This window comes from Stenella coeruleoalba (assembly GCF_951394435.1).
Source record: "Stenella coeruleoalba genome assembly, chromosome: 12".
Lineage (NCBI taxonomy): Eukaryota > Metazoa > Chordata > Mammalia > Artiodactyla > Delphinidae > Stenella > Stenella coeruleoalba.
This window is the reverse complement of record NC_137158.1, coordinates 76,159,517-76,179,468: the sequence shown is the minus strand read 5'-3', so window position 1 is coordinate 76,179,468 and position 19,952 is coordinate 76,159,517. Positions and strand designations below refer to the sequence as shown.

The 19,952-nt window shown below is 38.8% G+C and overlaps 1 protein-coding gene and 1 pseudogene across 5 annotated transcripts in view; both read right to left on the bottom strand.

Annotated features, from left to right (window-relative positions):
• Positions 1–19,952, bottom strand: part of LOC307195506 (ubiquitin-conjugating enzyme E2 E1-like) — a 103,271-nt pseudogene that overhangs the window by 23,949 nt on the left and 59,370 nt on the right. The window lies entirely within an intron of this gene.
• ESR1 (estrogen receptor 1) overlaps positions 1–19,952 on the bottom strand; it is a 393,643-nt gene that overhangs the window by 319,306 nt on the left and 54,385 nt on the right. Inside the window, exon 1 of one of the 4 annotated variants that reach the window (XM_079939175.1) lies at positions 3,114–3,142. The exons of the other annotated variants lie outside the window; for them this stretch is intronic. The gene's annotated coding sequence lies outside the window, so the exon portion shown is untranslated. Of the gene's footprint in view, positions 1–3,113; positions 3,143–19,952 lie in introns of those variants that run through there. 4 annotated transcript variants of the gene reach the window in all.

The window sequence follows — 19,952 nt, the reverse complement described above, 5'->3', positions numbered from 1 at the left end:
AAAATTTGGAAGTAAACTGTAGTAAAATAGTACTTTGAAATAACGCAGTTTTTAAAACGTCATTAACTCTACCTTTCCCTCTATATTCTAAATCAATAAAAACATTTCAGAGTGCTTCCATTTTGCCATTGCTGATTTTTCTTTATTCTCCCAGAGTATTAGGTTTTTGTTATTTTTGGTAAAAATAAATAAATAAATAAATAAAGCTACATTAAGATTCAGCCTCAAAAGAGGTTGAATTCCTAGTAACTGCAGATGCATGGTACTTACTGCTAATTGGACATGGCTGCTTTTAGCAAACCTGGTAGCTGCTAAAAGCTACTGTTGCCGTAGTGCTGCTTCACCAACGCACTGGGCACAGATACACCATCCACCTCTCCTTTACCAAGGCTACACGTCTGCAAAGTCTGCCTACCAAAATGCGGAGCCGACTCCTTTGTTAGAATGCATAGAGACAGAAATCTTAAAGGGCCACCTACAAGGGCACTGCAAGAAAATGAGGACCTCTTAATGCATATTAAATATTCCTATTAAAACATTATCACAGTAAAGTATCTCCCTGTTATAATATGCTATTTCAAGCCCCATGCCTTGTAGCGTGGGATACAAAAGGAAACGCTATTAGCACTTTCTTAATTACCTTCTCTCTAGTGTACCATACTGCCTGGCTGGTAGTCTGTAGTTTTGGGAAATATTGTGAACTATGTTATATCTGTGTCTCATATCATCATTTGTGTTTTTGTAGGATGTTTGTTATGAGAAGTCTAAAATTACTTTGTTAAAAATTGGACCACATTTACCAGTACCACATAAATCTCCTGGTTTAAATATTAATGCTTTCCATTCTTTTCTAAATTTATAGCTTCAGTACATTCTACCAATTCTACTCTCTAACAATAATTTCATAAAACATTCAAGTTCAGACAAAAATGTCCTATGTGCATCATTGTTCTTATTCATATTCCAAGACTCTTTGTGTCTCACTGTCTGCATTAGACACATTCTATGCGGGTAAGCTGAGTTATTGGAAGGGAATTATTGAGAGCAACTGAAGAGAGAAAAATCCAGAAGTAATGACTTGAAAATAATCAAAATGTAACTCTCAAATGGCCAGTATGATTATGGACCAAATACATATAAATATTATACAAATCAGCATATGCTTCTTCCTGTTTCATAGCTGGGACCCCATAGATCATGACTCACAAGAAATTCCAACCCTTTCCCTAAAGAAGTTAATATCATCCATTTCAGGCAAATTTGCCCAAGGTCATACGGCAAAGTCCAGGTCAGCCAAAAATTGAGCCCATTAATGCTGACACACAGCAGATTACCGTGCTTCCTTAAACACCTAACTTATCTATTGGACACTGTTTTAAGTGTCTGAAGACGGGTGATGAGACCATTTATACTACATAAATTGCAGTGCATCAAGATTGCCTGTTTCTATTGCTTTTCACATATCAATAGAATCATTTTTTTTTCTCCACTTGGGTTAGTTTTCCAGGTTTCTCCTCAAATGCATCTTGGACTCCTGGAACAAATCTTGGGTTCCATCCTGCCTAGAGGCAGGATGAACAATCTGAACCCTGACTTTTGATTTCCAGTTCAGAGAATGTGATTAAAAAAAAAAAAAAAGTCGTAAAATTAGACCTGATTTCCGAACAAAGCTGACCTGCTGAGCAATGACTTCTCAAATCCCATAGCTCCTCATTTGTTGCCAAAATAAAACACCTGTCAGAGAGGGTCTGGTTTTAAGGTTAGCGTTCCAAAGGAAGGGGCTTCTACTTCAAGGAGGTAACAGGGTTGTCTCTTATTCTGAAGGAAAAGCACTTTGGAAAGCTTGGTAAAATTGTAGCTGCTCATGAAAATTTTTTTCAGTGGAAACCCAGAAAATGTTCTTCATTGGAGACATCTTTCTGCTGGTTCTAAAGGAAAACTACAAAATACCCCTTTTTAAAATACCTGGAAGTAGGGCAAGGCCACCGAGAAGACTGAAGGCTCTACGCTCGTCAGTGTTGTCGGGGAACATTGACCCAAATCTGGGAGGGAGATGAAGAGAAGAAACCTATAGCACCTCCTCGTCGCCCCCTGTCCCATTACTTTTCTTCTCAGTTAAAAAAATATTTTTACCACTTCTTATCAGTTGTAATGGCTAAAATCAAAAATATAGATAATAACAAATGTTGGTCAGGATGTGGAGAAACTGGAACCCTCATACGGTAAGAATGTAAAATTCTGCAACCATTTGGTAGTTCCTCAAAATGCTAAGAATAGAGTTACCGTATGACTCAGCGGCTCCTTTCCTAGGTATATACACAGAAGAATCAAAAACATATGTCCACACAAAAAACGTGTATACAAACGTTCACAGCAGCATCATTTACAATAGCCAGAAAGTGGAAACCCTAATGTCCATCAACTGATGAGGGGAAAAACAAAATGTACTATATCCATAGAATGGAATATTATTTGGCAATAAAAAGAATGAAGTACTGATACATGCTACACTATGAATGACCCTTGAAAACATTATGCTAAGTGAAATAAGATACAAAAGACCAGATAGTGTATTGTTTCATTTACATAAAATGTCTGGAATGGGACTCCATAGAGACATACAGGAATTGAGAATGTTCTAAAATTAGATTGGTAATAGTTGCATAATACATTGAATATACTAAAAACTCCTGGGCTTCCCTGGTGGCACAGTGGTTAAGAATCCACCTGCCAAGATGGGGAAGAGTAAGACGCGGAGATCACCTTCCTCCCCACAGATACACCAGAAATACATCTACACCTGACACAACTCCTACAGAACGCTGGCAGAAGACCTCAGACCTCCCAAAAGGCAAGAAACCCCCCACGTACCTGGGTAGGGCAAAAGAAAAAAGAATAAACAGAGACAAAAGGATAGGGACGGGACCCGCACCAGTGGGAGGGCGCTGTGAAGGAGGAAAGTTTTCCACACACGAGGAAGCCCCTTCGCGGGCAGAGGCTGCGGTGGTGGAAGGGGGAAGCTTCGGAGCCGCAGAGGAGAGCGCAGCAACAGGGGTGCGGGGGGCAAACTGGAGAGATTCCCGCACAGAGGATCAGGGCAGACCGGAACTCACCAGGCCGAGAGGCTTGTCTGTTCCCCCGCCAGGACGGGCGGGGTTGGGAGTTGAAGCTCAGTCTTCGGTTGGAGCGCAGGGACAGGACTGGGGTTGGCGGCATGAACACGGCCTGCAGGGCGTTAGTGCGCCACGGCTAGCCGGGAGGGAGTCCGGGGAAAAGTCTGGAGCTGCCGAAGAGGCAAGAGACTTTTTCTTCCCTCTTTGTTTCCTGGTGCGCGAGGAGAGGGGATTAAGAGCGCCGCTTAAAGGAGCTCCAGAGACAGGCACGAGCCGCGGCTTTAAAGCGCGGGCCCCAGAGACGGGCGGGAGACGCTAAGGCTGCTGCTGCCGCCACCAAGAAGCCTGTGTGCAAGCACAGGTCACTCTCCACACCTCCCCTCCCTGAGCCTCTCCAGCCCGCCACTGCCAGGGTCCCGGGATCCAGGGACAACTCCCCCGGAAGAACGCACGGCGCGCCTCAGGCTGGTGCAACGTCACGCAGGCCTCTGCCGGCCGCAGGCCCGCCCCGCACTCCGTGCCCCTCCCTCCCCCCGGGCCTGAGTGAGCCAGAGCCCCCGAATCAGCGGCTCCTTTAACTCTGTCCTGTCTGAGCAAAGAAGAGACGCCCTCCGGCGACCTACACGCAGAGGCGGGGCCAAATCCAAAGCTGAGCCCTGGGAGCTGTGAGAACAAAGAGAAAGGGAAATCTCTCCCAGCAGCCTCAGAAGCAGCGAATTAAAGCTCCACAATCAACTTGATGTACCCTGCATCTGTGGAATACATGAATAGACAACGAATCATCCCAAATTGAGGAGGTGGACTTTGACAGCAAGATTTATGATTTTTTCCCTTTTCCTCTTTTTGTGAGTGTGTATGTATATGCTTCTGTGTGAGATTTTGTCTGTAAAGCTTTGCTTCCACCATTTGTCCTAGGGTTCTATCCATCCGTTTTTTTTCTTTGTTTTTTTAATTTTTTTCTTTTTTTCTCTTAATAATTATTATTTTATTTAAATAACTTTATTATATTTTATCTTACTTTATTTTATTGTACTTTATCTTCTTTCTTTCTTTTTTTCCTCCCTTCCCTCCTTTCTTCCTCCCTCCCTCCCTCCCTACTTTCTTTCTTTCTTTCTTTCTTTTTACTTCTACTAATTCTTTCTACTTTTTCTCCTTTTTATTCTGAGCCATGTAGATAAAAGGCTCTTGGTGCTGCAGCCAGGAGTCAGTGCTGTGACTCTGAGGTGGGAGAGCCAACTTCAGGACACTAGTCCACAAGAGACCTCCCAGCTCCACATAATATCAAATGTTGAAAATATCCCAGAGATCTCCATCTCAACACCAGCTCCCAACTTCACTCAACGACCAGCAAGCTACAGTGCTGGACATCCTATGCCAAACAACTAGCAAGACAGGAACACAACCCCACCCATTAGCAGAGAGGCTGCCTAAAATCATAATAAGTCCACAGACACCCCAAAACACACCACCAGACGTGGACCTGCCCACCAGAAAGACAAGATCCAGCCTCATCCACCAGAACACAGGCAGTAGTCCCCTCCACCAGGAAGCCTACACAACCCACTGAACCAAACGTAGCCACTGGGGACAGACACCAAAAACAATGGGAACTACCAACCTGCAGCCTGCAAAAAGGAGACCCCAAACACAGTAAGATAAGCAAAATGAGAAGACAGAAAAACACACAGCAGATGAAGGAGCAAGATAAAAACCCACCAGACCTAACAAATGAAAAGGAAATAGGCAGTCTACCTGAAAAATAATTCAGAATAATGATAGTAAAGATGATCCAAAATCTTGGAAACAGAATAGACAAAATGCAAGAAACATTTAACAAGGACCTAGAAGAACTAAAGAGGAAACAAGCAACGATGAACAACACAATAAATGAAATCAAAAATACTCTAGATGGGCTCAATAGCAGAATAACTGAGGCAGAAGAACGGATAAGTGACCTGGAAAATAAAATAGTGGAAATAAATACTGTAGAGCAGAATAAAGAAAAAAGAATGAAAAGAACTGAGGACAGTCTCAGAGACCTCAGGGCCAACATTAAATGCACCAAGATTCAAATTCTAGGGGTTCCAGAAGAAGAAGAGAAAAAGAAAGGGACTAAGAAAATATTTGAAGAGATTATAGTTGAAAACTTCCCTAATATGGGAAAGGAAATAGTTCATCAAGTCCAGGAAGCACAGAGAGTCCCACACAGGATAAATCCAAGGAGAAATACGCCAAGACACATATTAATCAAACTGTCAAAAATTAAATACAAAGAAAATATATTAAAAGCAGCAAGGGAAAAATAACAAATAACACACAAGGGAATCCCATAAGGTTAAGAACTGATCTTTCAGCAGAAACTCTGCAAGCCAGAAGGGACTGGCAGGACATATTTAAAGTGATGAAGGAGAAAAACCTTCAACCAAGATTGCTCTACCCAGCAAGGATCTCATTCAGATTTGATGGAGAAATTAAAACCTTTACAGCCAAGCAAAAGCTGAGAGAGTTCAGCACCACCAAACCAGCTTTACAACAACTGCTAAAGGAACTTCTCTAGGCAAGAAACACAAGAGAAGGAAAAGACCTTCAATAATGAAACCAAAACAATTAAGAAAATGGGAATATAACATGCATATTGATAATTACCTTAAATGTAAAGGGACTAGATGCTCCCACCAAAAGACACAGATTGGCTGAATGGATACAAAAACAAGACCCATATATTTGCTGTCTATAAGAGACCCACTTCAGACCTAGAGACACATACAGACTGAAAGTGAGGGGATGGAAAATGATATTCCATGCAAATGGAAACCTAAAGAAAGCTGGAGTAGCAATTCTCATATTAGACAAAATAGACTTTAAAATAAAGACTATTAGAAGAGACAAAGAAGGACACTACATAATGATCAAGGGATCGATCCAAGAAGAAGATATAACAATTTTAAATATTTATGCACCCAACATAGGAGCACCTCAATACATAAGGCAAATACTAACATCCATAAAAAGAGAAATCGACAGTAACACATTCATAGTAGGGGACTTTAACACCCCACTTTCACCAATGGACAGATCATACAAAATGAAAATAAATAAGGAACCACAAGCTTTAAATAATACATTAAACAAGATGGACTTAACTGATATTTATAGGACATTCCATCCAAAAACAACAGAATACATATTTTTCTCAAGTGCTCATGGAATATTCTCCAGGATAGATCATATCTTGGGTCACAAATCAAGCCTTGGTAAATTTCAGAAAATTGAAATTGTATCAAGTATCTTTTCCGACACAACACTATGAGACTAGATATCAATTACAGGAAAAGATCAGTAAAAAATACAAATACATGGAGGCTAAACAATACACTACTTAATAACAAAGTGATCACTGAAAAAATCAAAGAGGAAATAAAAAATTACCTAGAAACAAATGACAATGGAGGCACGACGACACAAAACCTATGGGATGCAGCAAAAGCAGTTCTAAGAGGGAAGTTTATAGCAATACAACCCTACCTTAAGAAATAGGAAACATCTCGAATAAACAACCTACCCTTGAACCTAAAGCAATTAGAGAAAGAAGAACAAAAAAACCCCAAAGTTAGCAGAAGGAAAGAAATCATAAAAATCAGATCAGAAATAAATGAAAAAGAAATGAAGGAAATGATAGCAAAGATCAATAAAACTAAAAGCTGGTTCTTTGAGAAGATAAACAAAATTGATAAACCATTAGCCATACTCATCAAGAAAAAATGGGAGAAGACTCAAATCAATAGAATTAGAAATGAAAAACAAGAAGTAACAACTGACACTGCAGAAATACAAAAGGTCATGAGAGATTACTACAAGCAACTCTATGCCAATAAAATGGACAACCTGAAAGAAATGGACAAATTCTTAGAAATGCACAACCTGCCAAGACTGAATCAGGAAGAAATAGAAAATATGAACAGACCAATCACAAGCACTGAAATTGAAACTGTGATGAAAAATCTTCCAACAATCAAAAGCCCAGGACCAGATGGCTTCACAGGAGAATTCTATCAAACATTTAGAGAAGAGCTAACACCTATCCTTCTCAAACTCTTACAAAATATAGCAGAGGGAGGAACACTCCCAAACTCATTCTACGAGGCCACTATCACCTTGATACCAAAACCAGACAAGGATGTCACAAAGAAAGAAAACTACAGGCCAATATCACTCATGAACATAGATGCAAAAATCCTCAACAAAATACTAGCAAACAGAATCCAACAGCACATTAAGAGGATCATACACCATGATCAAGTAAGGTTTATTCCAGGAATGCAAGGATTCTTCAATATATGCAAATCAATCAACGTGATACACCATATTAACAAGTTGAAGGAAAAAACCATATGATCATCTCAATAGATGCAGAGAAAGCTTTCGACAAAATTCAACACCCATTTATGATAAAAACCCTGCAGAGAGTAGGCATGAAGGGAACTTTCCTCAGCATAATAAAGGCCATATATGACAAACCCACAGCCAACATCATCCTCAATGGTGAAAAACTGAAAGCATTGCCACTAAGATCAGGAACAAGACAAGGTTGCTCACTCTCACCACTCTTATTCAACATAGTTTTGGAAGTTTTAGCCACAGCAATCAGAGAAGAAAAGGAAATAAAAGGAATCCAAATTGGAAAAGAAGTAAAGCTGTCACTGTTTGCAGATGACATGATACTATACATAGAGAATCCTAAAGATGCCACCAGAAAACTCCTAGAGCTAATCATTGAATTTGGTAAAGTAGCAGGATACAAAATTAATGCACAGAAATCTCTGGCATTCCTATACACTAACGATGAAAAATCTGAAAGTGAAATCAAGAAAACACTCCCATTTGCCATTGCAACAAAAAGAATAAAATATCTAGGAATAAACCTACCTAAGGAGACAAAAGACCTGTATGCAGAAAATTATAAAACACTGATGAAAGAAATTAAAGATGATACAAATAGATGGAGAGATATACCATGTTCTTGGATTGGAAGAATCAACATTGTGAAAATGACTCTACTACCCAAAGCAATCTACAGATTCAATGCAATCCCTGTCAAACTACCACTGGCATTTTTCACAGAACTAGAACAAAAAATTTCACAATTTGTATGGAAACACAAAAGACCCCGAATAGCCAAAGCAATCTTGAGAACGAAAAACAGAGCTGGAGGAATCAGGCTCCCTGACTTCAGACTATACTACAAAGCTACAGTAATCAAGACAGTATGGCACTGGCACAAAAACAGAAATATAGATCAATGGAACAGGATAGAAAGCCCAGAGATAAACCCACGCACATATGGTCACTCATCTTTGATAAAGGAGTCAGGAATGTGCAGTGGAGAAAGGACAGCCTCTTCAATAAGTGGTGCTGGGATAACTGGACAGGTACATGTAAAAGTATGAGATTAAAACACTCCCTAACACCATACACAAAAATAAGTTCAAAATGGATTAAAGACCTAATTGTAAGGCCAGAAACTCTCAAACTCTTAGAGGAAAACATAGGCAGAACACTCTATGACATAAATCACAGCAAGATCCTTTTTGACCCGCCTCCTAGAGAAATGGAAATAAAAATAAACAAATGGGTCCTAGTGAAACTTCAAAGCTTTTGCACAGCAAAGGAAACCATAAACAAGACCAAAAGACAACCCTCAGAATGGGAGAAAATATTTGCAAATGAAGCAACTGACAAAGGATTAATCTCCAAAATTTACAAGCAGCTCATGCAGCTCAATAACAAAAAAACAAACAACCCAATCCAAAAATAGGCAGAAGGCCTAAATAGACAATTTTCCAAAGAAGATATACAGATTGCCAAGAAACACATGAAAGAATGCTCAACATTATTAATCATTAGAAAAATGCAAATCAAAACTACAATGAGATATCATCTCACATCAGTCAGAATGGCCGTCTTCAAAAAATCTAGAAAGAATAAATGCTGGATAGGGTGTGGAGAAAAGGGAACCCTCTTGCACTGTTGGTGGGAATGTAAATTGATACAGCCACTGTGGAGAACAGTATGGAGGTTCCTTAAAATACTACAAATAGAACTACCATATGACCCAGCAATCCCACTACTGGGCATATACCCTGAGAAAACCATAATTCCAAAAGAGTCATGTACCACAATGTTCATTGCAGCTCTATTTACAATAGACAGGAGATGGAAACAACCTAAGTGTCCATCATCGGATAAATGGATAAAGAAGATGTGGCACATATATACAATGGAATATTACTCAGCCATAAAAAGAAACAAAATTGAGCTCTTTGTAATGAGGTGGATAGACCTAGAGTCTGTCATACAGAGTGAAGTAAGTCAGAAAGAGAAAGATAAATACTGTATGCTAACACATATATATGGAATTTAAGAAAAAAAATGTCATGAAGAACCTAGGGGTAAGACAGGAATAAAGACACAGACCTCCTAGAGAATGGACTTGAGGATATGGGGAGGGGGAAGGGTAAGCTTTGACAAAGCGAGATAGAGGCATGGACATATATACACTACCAAACGTAAGGTAGATAGCTAGTGGTAAGCAGCCGCATAGCACAGGGAGATCAGCTCGGTGCTTTGTAACCACCTGGAGGGGTGGGATAGGGAGGGTGGGAAGGAGGGAGGGAGACGCAAGAGGGAAGACATATGGGAACATATGTATATGTATAACTGATTCACTTTGTTATAAAGCAGAAACTAACACACCATTTTAAAGCAATTATACTCCAATAAAGATGTAAAAAAAAAAAAAACTGACGAAAGAATATGGAATAGCTAATTCTGAATAGCTTCAAGATTTTAATATTAAAGGTGTTATCGAATCCCTCCAAAGAAAAAAGAAAAAAGAAATGCACTTTAGAGAAATATTCACAATTTCACCCAACTTGATACAGTATTTTGAGACTTAAGCTTTTAATATTTCAGTAAAAATTCAGTTAATTTGTAAAAAAAAAAAAAAAAAAAAAGAATCCACCGACTCCACCTGCCAGTGCAGGGGACACAGGTTCAAGCCCTGGTCCAAGAAGATCCCACATGCCGCAGAGCAACTAAGTCCATGCGCCACAACTAGTGAGCCTGTGCTCTAGAGCCCGTGAGCCATAACTACTGAGCCCCTATGCCACAACTACTGAAGCCCGCATGCCTGGACCCCGTGCTCTGCAACAGAAGGCACCGCAATGAGAAGCCCGTGCACTGCAACGAAGAGTAGCCCCTGCTTGCCGCAACTAGAGAAAGCCCACGCGTAGCAGTGAAGACCCAACACAGCCAAAAATAAAATAAATAAAATTTTAAAAATAAATAAAAACTCCTGAACTGTATACACTTTAAATAGGTGAATTTTATTTATGTGGAATATATCTCAATAAAGCTGTGGAAAAGTTTTTAAAACACTATCACATACATTATCACATTGGCTCTTCATACTCGTCCTCAAAAACGATGATTGTAAAGACCAGATGAGATAATATATATACAACAAAACACAGAAAAGAAAAACAGCAACTACTTTTAAAATTAAAAGTCTATAGTCCTGAATAGTAGTCTGGGTTCCATTTCTGGGCTCAGAAATATTTCTGTAGTAAAAGAAACAATTTACTAGGGGTTTGCCTCCTGCAGCATATCTGCATCATCAATGATTCAGGCATTAAAGGCTCTTACAGTCACCCAGAATATATTTGTGATGCACTCATTGACTCTTTTGATACAACCAGAGTCTAAGAGCTTTCGGGGTACAAAATGTTCCATCCACCACTCTTTCCATTTATGCACTACTAAGTGCCTAAAAGGAAAGGGGATTTTAGACCTTCGGTTAGTCCACATTTTAAAACCACTCAGTAAAAAAGAAAAACCTATTTTTTTGCAGATGACAACAACACTGATGCCCGAGATAATATGAAGAAGGTAGAACAACCTAAGGATTCACGGCCGATGCTAGAGAAACAGTAGCAAACTCTTACATAGCACTTCTTCCATAACAGCCATAGATCTAGCAAGTTACATATATTAACTCATTTAAACACCACAACAACCAGTTATTAACTATAGTTCACACATGAGAATGTGAGGCTCTGAGTAGCTTGCCCAGTGTCACCCAGCTCACAAGTGGCAGAGACTGGATTGGCACCAAACGCTCTGACTCCTGAATCTGTATCCTTGACCATGTCTACCGCCTCCTCATCTAAACCCAAGTTTCATATAGAAAAGAGCTGCCACACATTATGTTTTCTCTAATAATATTTTTAATCAAAGTAGAACTTAAAATCAAATGCATATAATCACCCAACTTTGTATCTTTCATCACCTTGAGTCTTCCTCAACCAGATTCATTTATATTGCATATAGCACTTCAGTTTAACCACCATATCAAATGTAATCTGGTCACGTTATCTGGTAGCTAGAGGACTTTTTGATGAAAAAATAAACTTGAGATAGTAAAAAGTTTACCTTTTTATTAAAATACATAGCGTTTGTTATAAAACACAAAAACAATCATGAACCATTTAATAAAATTATTGGAACCCCTTATAGCTATTACAGGGATAATTTTAAACAATCATCCTCTTCGTGGCCTCTGTCTAAAATAATACAAACCTCACAAACTTAAAAAGACAAAAAAATAAATCAATCAAATATTGGGGCTACATACTTCTCAAGAGAAAAAAAAGAGAAAAAGAGGAAGAGGTACTCATTGTTCTCTTTTCATTGAGATGATATATTTTTGTTGAACTGAATCGTGTTTTCCTGGAGTAATAAAGAACTAGCCAATGGCCCATCAGTCACAAGAGTGATTGATCTACTTGTATTTTGAGGTCCACAAGTTTGATTAACTTCAGCACTTCCACTGTGTGAAAAAGAAAGCACAGGCAGGTGGCATTCAAGTTGTAATTTGTTCGTGATTATCCTAATGGGATATGTCTAAAAAGAAGCAAAATAAATAGATAGAAATGTTCAGAAAACAATGAAAAGCCTAAATCAGGAAATAGGAGTCACTGACTGAGAATTACTTGATTATTCAGTGAGTTTAGGAAGATGCTAACAGAGAGTCCAGAGAATCCAGAAGGAAGTAAACCACCTTCATTTTAATTATGCACACTACAGGTTACAAAATTTGACCTAAAAAAATACAAAGTCATTTTCTTTGAGAATCATCTTGGTTTATGCAATTCTTACAAATGTACAAAGATGAAAAAGTGTGATTTAATACTTTCCTACCAGTAATATACTTTTTAAAGGTATAAACATACTGGAAGTACATGGTAATATTAGAGACAAAAAACTAGCTTATTTATGTTCCCTTAAAATCAGCTGAAAAATGAATGACTTCTCCTTGTCCATTCTTGGTGGGATTACAAAACGGTGCAACTGCTATGAAAAACAGTATGGCAATTCATCAAAAAACTAAAAATAGAATTACCATATGATCCAACAATCCCACTCTAAGTATACATCCAAAGGAACTGAAAGGGTCTCACAGAGATATTTGCATACCCATGTCCATAGCTGCATTCCCCACAAGAGCCAAGAGGTAGAAGCAACCCACATGTCCATAGACAGATGAATGGTGCATTCATGTAGCACTCAAATATTATCTTATCTCCTTTTTGTATTCCCAATCAGTCTGTGAAATCTGAAAGAAAGAAATAAGGACTTATATTTCTTTGTGTCTATAATGCCCAGCACATTCATGCATTCACTCAAAAATATTGATTGAATGCCTATATACTTGGCCCTATTCTAGGTGTAATGACCATCAATGTACAACATACATACCTTCACTAAATACATGACTGGTGAACTTGATTATAATGATTCTATTCAACTGAATTCAACACACAGTAGCAAACATTTAACTGGCCATATTGTATGGCAGGAACTGTTCTAAGCATCATTATTATTATCTCCAGTTTGTAAATGAAAACACTGAGGCACAGAGAAGTTAAGCAATTTGCCCAGATTACACAGTTAAGAACTGGCAGGGACAAGATATGACTCTCAGCAGGTTCATTCCAGATTCGGTGATTTTAACTACCCTGCTCTATCTGCTCAGCATGAACACTCTGCTACGTTTAAGGGAAATGATATTAATAATACCCCGCATTTATCCTGTATGAGCTTACGGGTGAGCAGGGTAGAGAGAGAGCTATAATACGAAATTATAAGTGCTATAACAGAGAGATAAGTGTAGGAGCACAGAGGAGGATTCAATGAAGTTTATTCTAAAAATACGAAGGCTTTATAGTGAGAAACACTTAAGGCAAGCTTTGATAAAGTCATCAGGAGGAAAAGGAGGAAGAAGAGAAAAAGAAGCAGGAAGAGAAAGGGAAGAGGAGGTGGAGATGATTGTGATCATGGAAAGATTGCCATCAGGCACAGAGGAGAGAAAATTGACATTGCTGTGGATTGCTAGGAAACAGCAGTGAACAACAGACCCTCCTCTCACACCCCTATCAGAAACGGAACAGTTTCCTCCCAATAAAGGGACCTGGCTAGCCGGAGGCAGACACAGCTACAGCAGCAGCCCCATTTCTGTTGACAGCAGCCTCTAGAGATGTCACAGGTGGTCAAAGCAAGTAGAGTAGAGGAAAGCCTTACCCATCAGTGGACTTAGCCACATTCACCCACCTGAAGAGCCGAAGGTCGGCCTCAATATTTTCAAAATAAAGCCTAGAGTTTAAGGAGAAGAGATAGAAACGCTAAGCAAATGACTAAAGGGAAATTTTCAGAGTGAACCAAATTCTGAGTGCTTGGGCATCAGATTAAAAACAAACCTGTTAACTCAGCCATAGACATGCACAGGCCAGAAACAAGTTCTGATGACACTTGGCTTCGTTTTAAAAGTAGAGAAAGAAAAAAAAATTATCAAAAATTAACTAAGGAAGCTCTGAGAAATGTGAAGAATGTTCCTGGAGAATAAGAAGGAAGTTCAAGACAGAGGTGAAGGCCGAGGTGAGAGCTTTTAGAGGTGAGGACACATTTCATCAGCTCCGGGACAGCACAGGAGATTAAGGGCCTGGGAAGCAGCCTATCAGAGAATATCTTCTCTTCTATCTTCAGAGAATATTTGTTTCAACAAGTATAGGGGAACCTAGTGATAATATAGCCATCAATCTCAACTGACCTGTTAGAGCTGCAGTGACGGAACCAGCAAAGACAGTGCCCAGGTCCAGATCTTAAGGAGTGTAGTGCATTCCACACAGTAGCTTCTCAATAAGTATGTGTGAGTGGATAATGGAGAAAAAGGGATAGAAGAAAGGATGTAGGGAAAGAAGGAGAAAGGGAGGGAAGAGACAGCAAATGAGGACCATGTCGTGGATGGTTGTGGGTAGATTGCTAACAGATGAAATCAAAAGATAAGGAGGAAAGAATTTCTGCCAGAAGAAACTGAAATATGATGCCTGTAAAGACAGAAGTTCAAAATCAAGTCAGGGCATGAACAACAAGGCGAAATAAACCATTTAATCTATGGCATGGTCATATTTTGGAAATTAGATCAAAGAGGTTTGGGGTTATAGCCTGTATGGACTTATCATTTGAGAACAAAGGAAAGTGGTTTAGCAAAAACCAAATCTTTGAAGTATATCACACACACAGGGCACAGCAAAGACTTTTATAATCCTGACAACAGCTGTTTTTCACCTTGTTGGACAACATGCAATCACAACTAGACTTGAAATCCCTTCACGCTCATGAGAAGAAAGAAAGAAAAACCATCTACCCAGAAGATAAATAGAGGATATCCGAGCTAGTAACATTACCCTAGAAAAAGAGCCACACCATGGTTTTAGACCTTTATCTTGAGAATAAAGGTTGATTGGCCTCAACAGTATGATTACAAGATATAACAACATCAACAGCCACTATGTTTATGTAACACTGACATGCCAAGGACTTTGCTAAATGCTTTTCATGCCTTATCTCATTTAGCCCTCATGACAATATGAAGTAGGTACAAGCATTATTATCTTTATTTAAAAGGTTAAAAATCTAACAATCACCAAGATTGAGAAACCTGACCCCAAATCACCTAATGGTCAAGCCAGGACAGTGAAGCCAAGACTCAGTGAAGCCTCATCTTATGAATAAGATAAAACATGATATACTAGAAGGGATTCACGATAGAGAAATCTCTACCACAGCCTATATTCCACTATTTGAAAATGGTGGGAAGTGTCCTGCTGCCTTAAGACACTAGGAAATACCTTCTGAGTGCTGAAAGCAGCACTAATATTCTAACCTAACAGAGGCAGGAGGTAAACCAGGTTTCAACACCGCCCCAGTACCTTCTTTAATGTAATGTCCCAGTACCTTCTTTAGCCACCACCAACTCCCAAGTCAACATGAAGCTAATAAAGTCATTTCATCTTAATCAAGTTCAATTCAAATTAATCCCACTTTGACCACAGACACCGAATTTCAGCTTATGCCCATAGAAACTATTTTATGAATGAGACATATATAAAATAGAACCAACCCATAAGAGATAAAAGTCCTCCAAATATAAGTACTCATGGATCCATTCTAGTTTATAATATTGCTTTTACGGAACACATGAAATTGGAGAACTGTTACTTGGACATTATTTTAAAAAAACAAATTCTGATAGATATGTTATTCAAAACAATTGATTCTCACATCCACTATGATGGCTACTATCCAAAAAAAAAAAAAATACAGAAAATATCAAGTGTTGGTGAGGAACTGGAACTCTTAGTCACTGTTGGTGGGATTGTAAAATGATGCAACTGCTATAGAAAACAGTACGGCAATTCCTCAAAAAATAGAATTACTGTATGATCCTCAAAAAAATAGAATTACTGTATGATCTAGCAATCCCACTTCTGGGTACATATCCAAAATAATTGAAAGCAGGGTCTCAAAGAGATATTTGCACACCCATGTTCATAGCAGCATTATTCACAATAGCCAAGATGTAGAAGCAACCTAAGTATCCTTTCACAGGTGAAGGAATAAACAAAATGTATTATAGTATATTCATACAATGGAATATTGTGTGACCTTAAAAAAGAAGGAAATTCTGTCACATGCCACAACACAGATGGACCTTGAGGGCATTATGCTAAGTGAAATAAGCCAATCATAAATTTTAAAAACTGTGTGATTCTACTTATATGAAGTGTCCAAAGGAGTCAAATTCATAGAAATAGAAAGTAGAACGGTGGTTGCCAGGAGCTGAGTGGAGGGGGTAATGGTGAGTTGTTTAATGGCTATAGAGTTTCAGTTTTGTGAGATGAAACAGTTCTGGAGATGTGCTGCACAACGACGTGAACACACTTAAAACAAGCAAACTGTACACTTAAAAATGGTTAAGGTGGTAAAAACATACATACTCATTACCATAAGGTAATACTTCCATACTATTTGGAGTTTTTTCTTGCAACATTAAACAATACATCTAAAATATGGATTGCTTAAAAAATAAAAAAAGGAATAAATTATGAAAAAGCAATTGAATGTATGTAGAAGAGAAAATAAATCTGTTTGTGCTTATTAAGAAGACAAAACTAGACAGAAGACTCAAGGAGATACGTTAAAGCTCTATTCAGTAAAAGGCTTTATAAAACAGAGCTGGCCAATGGAATGTGTTTTGTTAGGTGGTGAGTTCTGGGCCACTGATTCATTCAAGCAAAGGAAGACCTGTATCTATCAGTGTTGCTATAGGGGCTTTTGCACTGACTGGAAATTTTTCCTCTGTTAACTCTAAGGTCTTTCTAGTCCAAATCCCATGATTCTATGTCAAAAGAATCCAAGTAAACAAAGGGACAGTTGGAGGCTTTGATCATCCAGGAAAATTATTCACAAACCAAACCGAAAAGATTGATAGATTTGATTATATAAAAAGAATTCTCTATAGCCACACCAAAACAAAGAACAACAACAAAAAAACCCACAATCATAAAACAAAATTAAAAGGCCAGCAATGAAATGTGAAATAAAATTTGCATCATTTAGTACAAATAGGCTGGTAATTTTATTATATAAAAAAGTTTTACATATCATAAACAATAACGAAAATAATAAAAAACCACAGTAACAAAAGGCTCAAAAAATATTGACAGGCAATTGCAGAAGAAGAAGAAATACCCACAGACAATAAACAAATGTTAATATTTGCAGCTTTTTCCTTATAATGCAGTAGTAGACATTAAAAATAGTAAGATAGTTCTTTGCTTGCTAATATGGAAAAATCTTCAAGGTATTTTGTTAAGTGAAAAAAGCAAGGGGCAAAACAATATGTATAGTGTGCTTCTGTTTGTGCGGGGAAAAAATAAGGACACACATGCATGCACACACAGACACACACACACACACACACACAAACGTGTTTACTTCCATGTGCCTTTCCTTATATGTGCATAATTATTTTAGGGAGGCTACTTGAGAAAATGCTAGAGTGGTTGCCTCCTGAGAGAGTTACTGATGGATGTCTGGGAAGCAGGTATTGGAGGTACTCATCCTGTTTAATATTTTGTTTCTTTAACATTTGAACCACATATACTTATTCAAGGGATAAATAAAATATTTGTTAATTTTTGTACTTCTTGCAAATCAAAAAATACGCACTGAAATGAGAATTTTTTTCTTTTGTTTTGTCTATTAAATAAAAAGAGGCATCTAGTGTCCAGGAAAATAAGCCGTCTTGTTGACTGCTAGCATTAATGTAACTTGAGACTATCTTTCTGGAGAATAATTGACAATATAAATCAAGGAACTTAAAATGTGCATATCCTGAGGTTTGGCCAAGATGGTGAGTAGGAAGACCCTGAGCTCACCTCCTCCCACAGACACATTAAAATTACAACTACTTATAGAGCAACTATCTAGGGGAATGACCTGAAGACTAGGAGGAAAGATTTTCTACAACTAAAGATTTAAGAAGGATCCACAATGAATTGGTAGGAGGGGCAGAGATGCAGTATAGTCAAGTCCCACACCTCCAGGTATGCAGCTCACAAAGGTAAGGATGATTACAATTGCAGAGGTTTGTCCCAAGAAACAAGGAGTTAGAGCCACACATTGGGCTCCCCAGCCCACAGGTCCTGCACTGGGAAGACGAGTCCCTGTAATGACTGACTTTGAAGCCAGTGAGGCTTGAATACAAGAGAGGCAGGGGACTGTAGGAAACAGAGACTCTGCTCTGAAAGGGCGCACACTCCATGTCCCAGTGCAGAGGCAGTAATTTGAAAGAAACCTGAATCAGACCCACCTGCCAATCGTAGAGAATATCCAGAGAGGCAGGAGGCAACTGGGACTCCCCCTGGGGACATAGAAGCTGGAGGCAGCCATTTGGGGAGCTCATTCTACCACGAGGACACCTGTGCTGACAAGCACTATACTGGAGTCTTCCCTCTAGCTTATTAGCACTGGGGGCTTACCCACCCACCAGCAAGTCAATACCAGTCTTGGGGCCCCCAATTCCCACAGCCAGTCATGCCTGGATTCAATCCTGCCCGCCATCAGGCCACCAAAATCCTAGGATTCCCAAGGCCATGCAACCAGTCATGCTGGGACTCAGCCTCACCCATCAGCAGGCCAGCAGCCACCACATGAGGCAGGGCCTGGCAACCAACCAGTGCACCCACAGCAGTCAGCCCAACCACAACAGAAGGACCCATGCAGCCCACATAGAGGACACCCCTAGTGTGTATAGCTCTGGCAACTATAGGGACATGTGCTGCTGGAACCCATAGGGCACCTGCTACGTAAGACCATTTCTATGAAATCAGGAATTGTAACTGACCTACATAATACAGAGAAATAGACACAGAATTAGGGTAAATGAAGAGATAGAAGAATATGTTGTAAACAAAGGAATGAGACAAAAACCCAGAGAAGAATTAAGTGAAGTGGAGATAACAATTTATCCAATAAATAATTCAAGATAATAATCATAAAGATGCTCAACAAACTCAGGAGAAGAATGGATGAACTCAATGAGAAGTTTAACAAAGAGTTAGAAAATACAAAGAAGAAACAAACAGAGCTGAAGAATACAATAACAGAAATAAAAAATACACAAAAAGAAATCAACAGTAAATTAGATGATACAAAGAACAGATCAAAAAATTGAAAGACAGAGTAGTGGAAATCACCCAAGCTGAACAGAAAAAGGAAAAAAGAATTTTAAAAAATGAGAATAGTTTAAGAGACTTATGGGACAACATCAGGCATACTAACATTCACATTAAGGGGGTCCCAGAGGAAAAGAGAGAAAGGAACAAAGACCTTATTGGAAGAAATAATAGCTGCAAAGTTCACTAACCTGGGAAAGGAAATAGACATCAAGTTCCGGAAGCTCAAAGAGTCTCAAACAAGATGAACCCAAAGAGGACCACATCAAGACACATTCTAATTAAAATGGCAAAAATTAAATATAAAGAGAGAATCTTAAAAGCAGCAAGGGAAAAGCAACTAATTATATGCAAGGCAACTCCCATAAGACTATCAGCTGGTTTTTCAGCAAATTTTGCAGGTCAGAAGGGAGAGGCACAATATATTTAAAGTGATAAAAGAAAAAAACCTACAGCCAAAATACTCTACCCAGCAAGGCTATCATTCAGATTTGAAAGAGGAATAAAGAGTTTACAGACAAGCAAAAGCTAAGAGTTCAGCACCACTAAACTAGCTTTACAAGAAATGTTAAAGGGAATTCTCTAAGTGGAAAAGAAAAGAACACTAGGATTAGGAAAATTATGAAAGGAAAATATTCCTAGGTCAAGGAAAACATACACTAAAGGTAGTGGATTAACCACTTATAAAGCTAGTAGGAAGGTT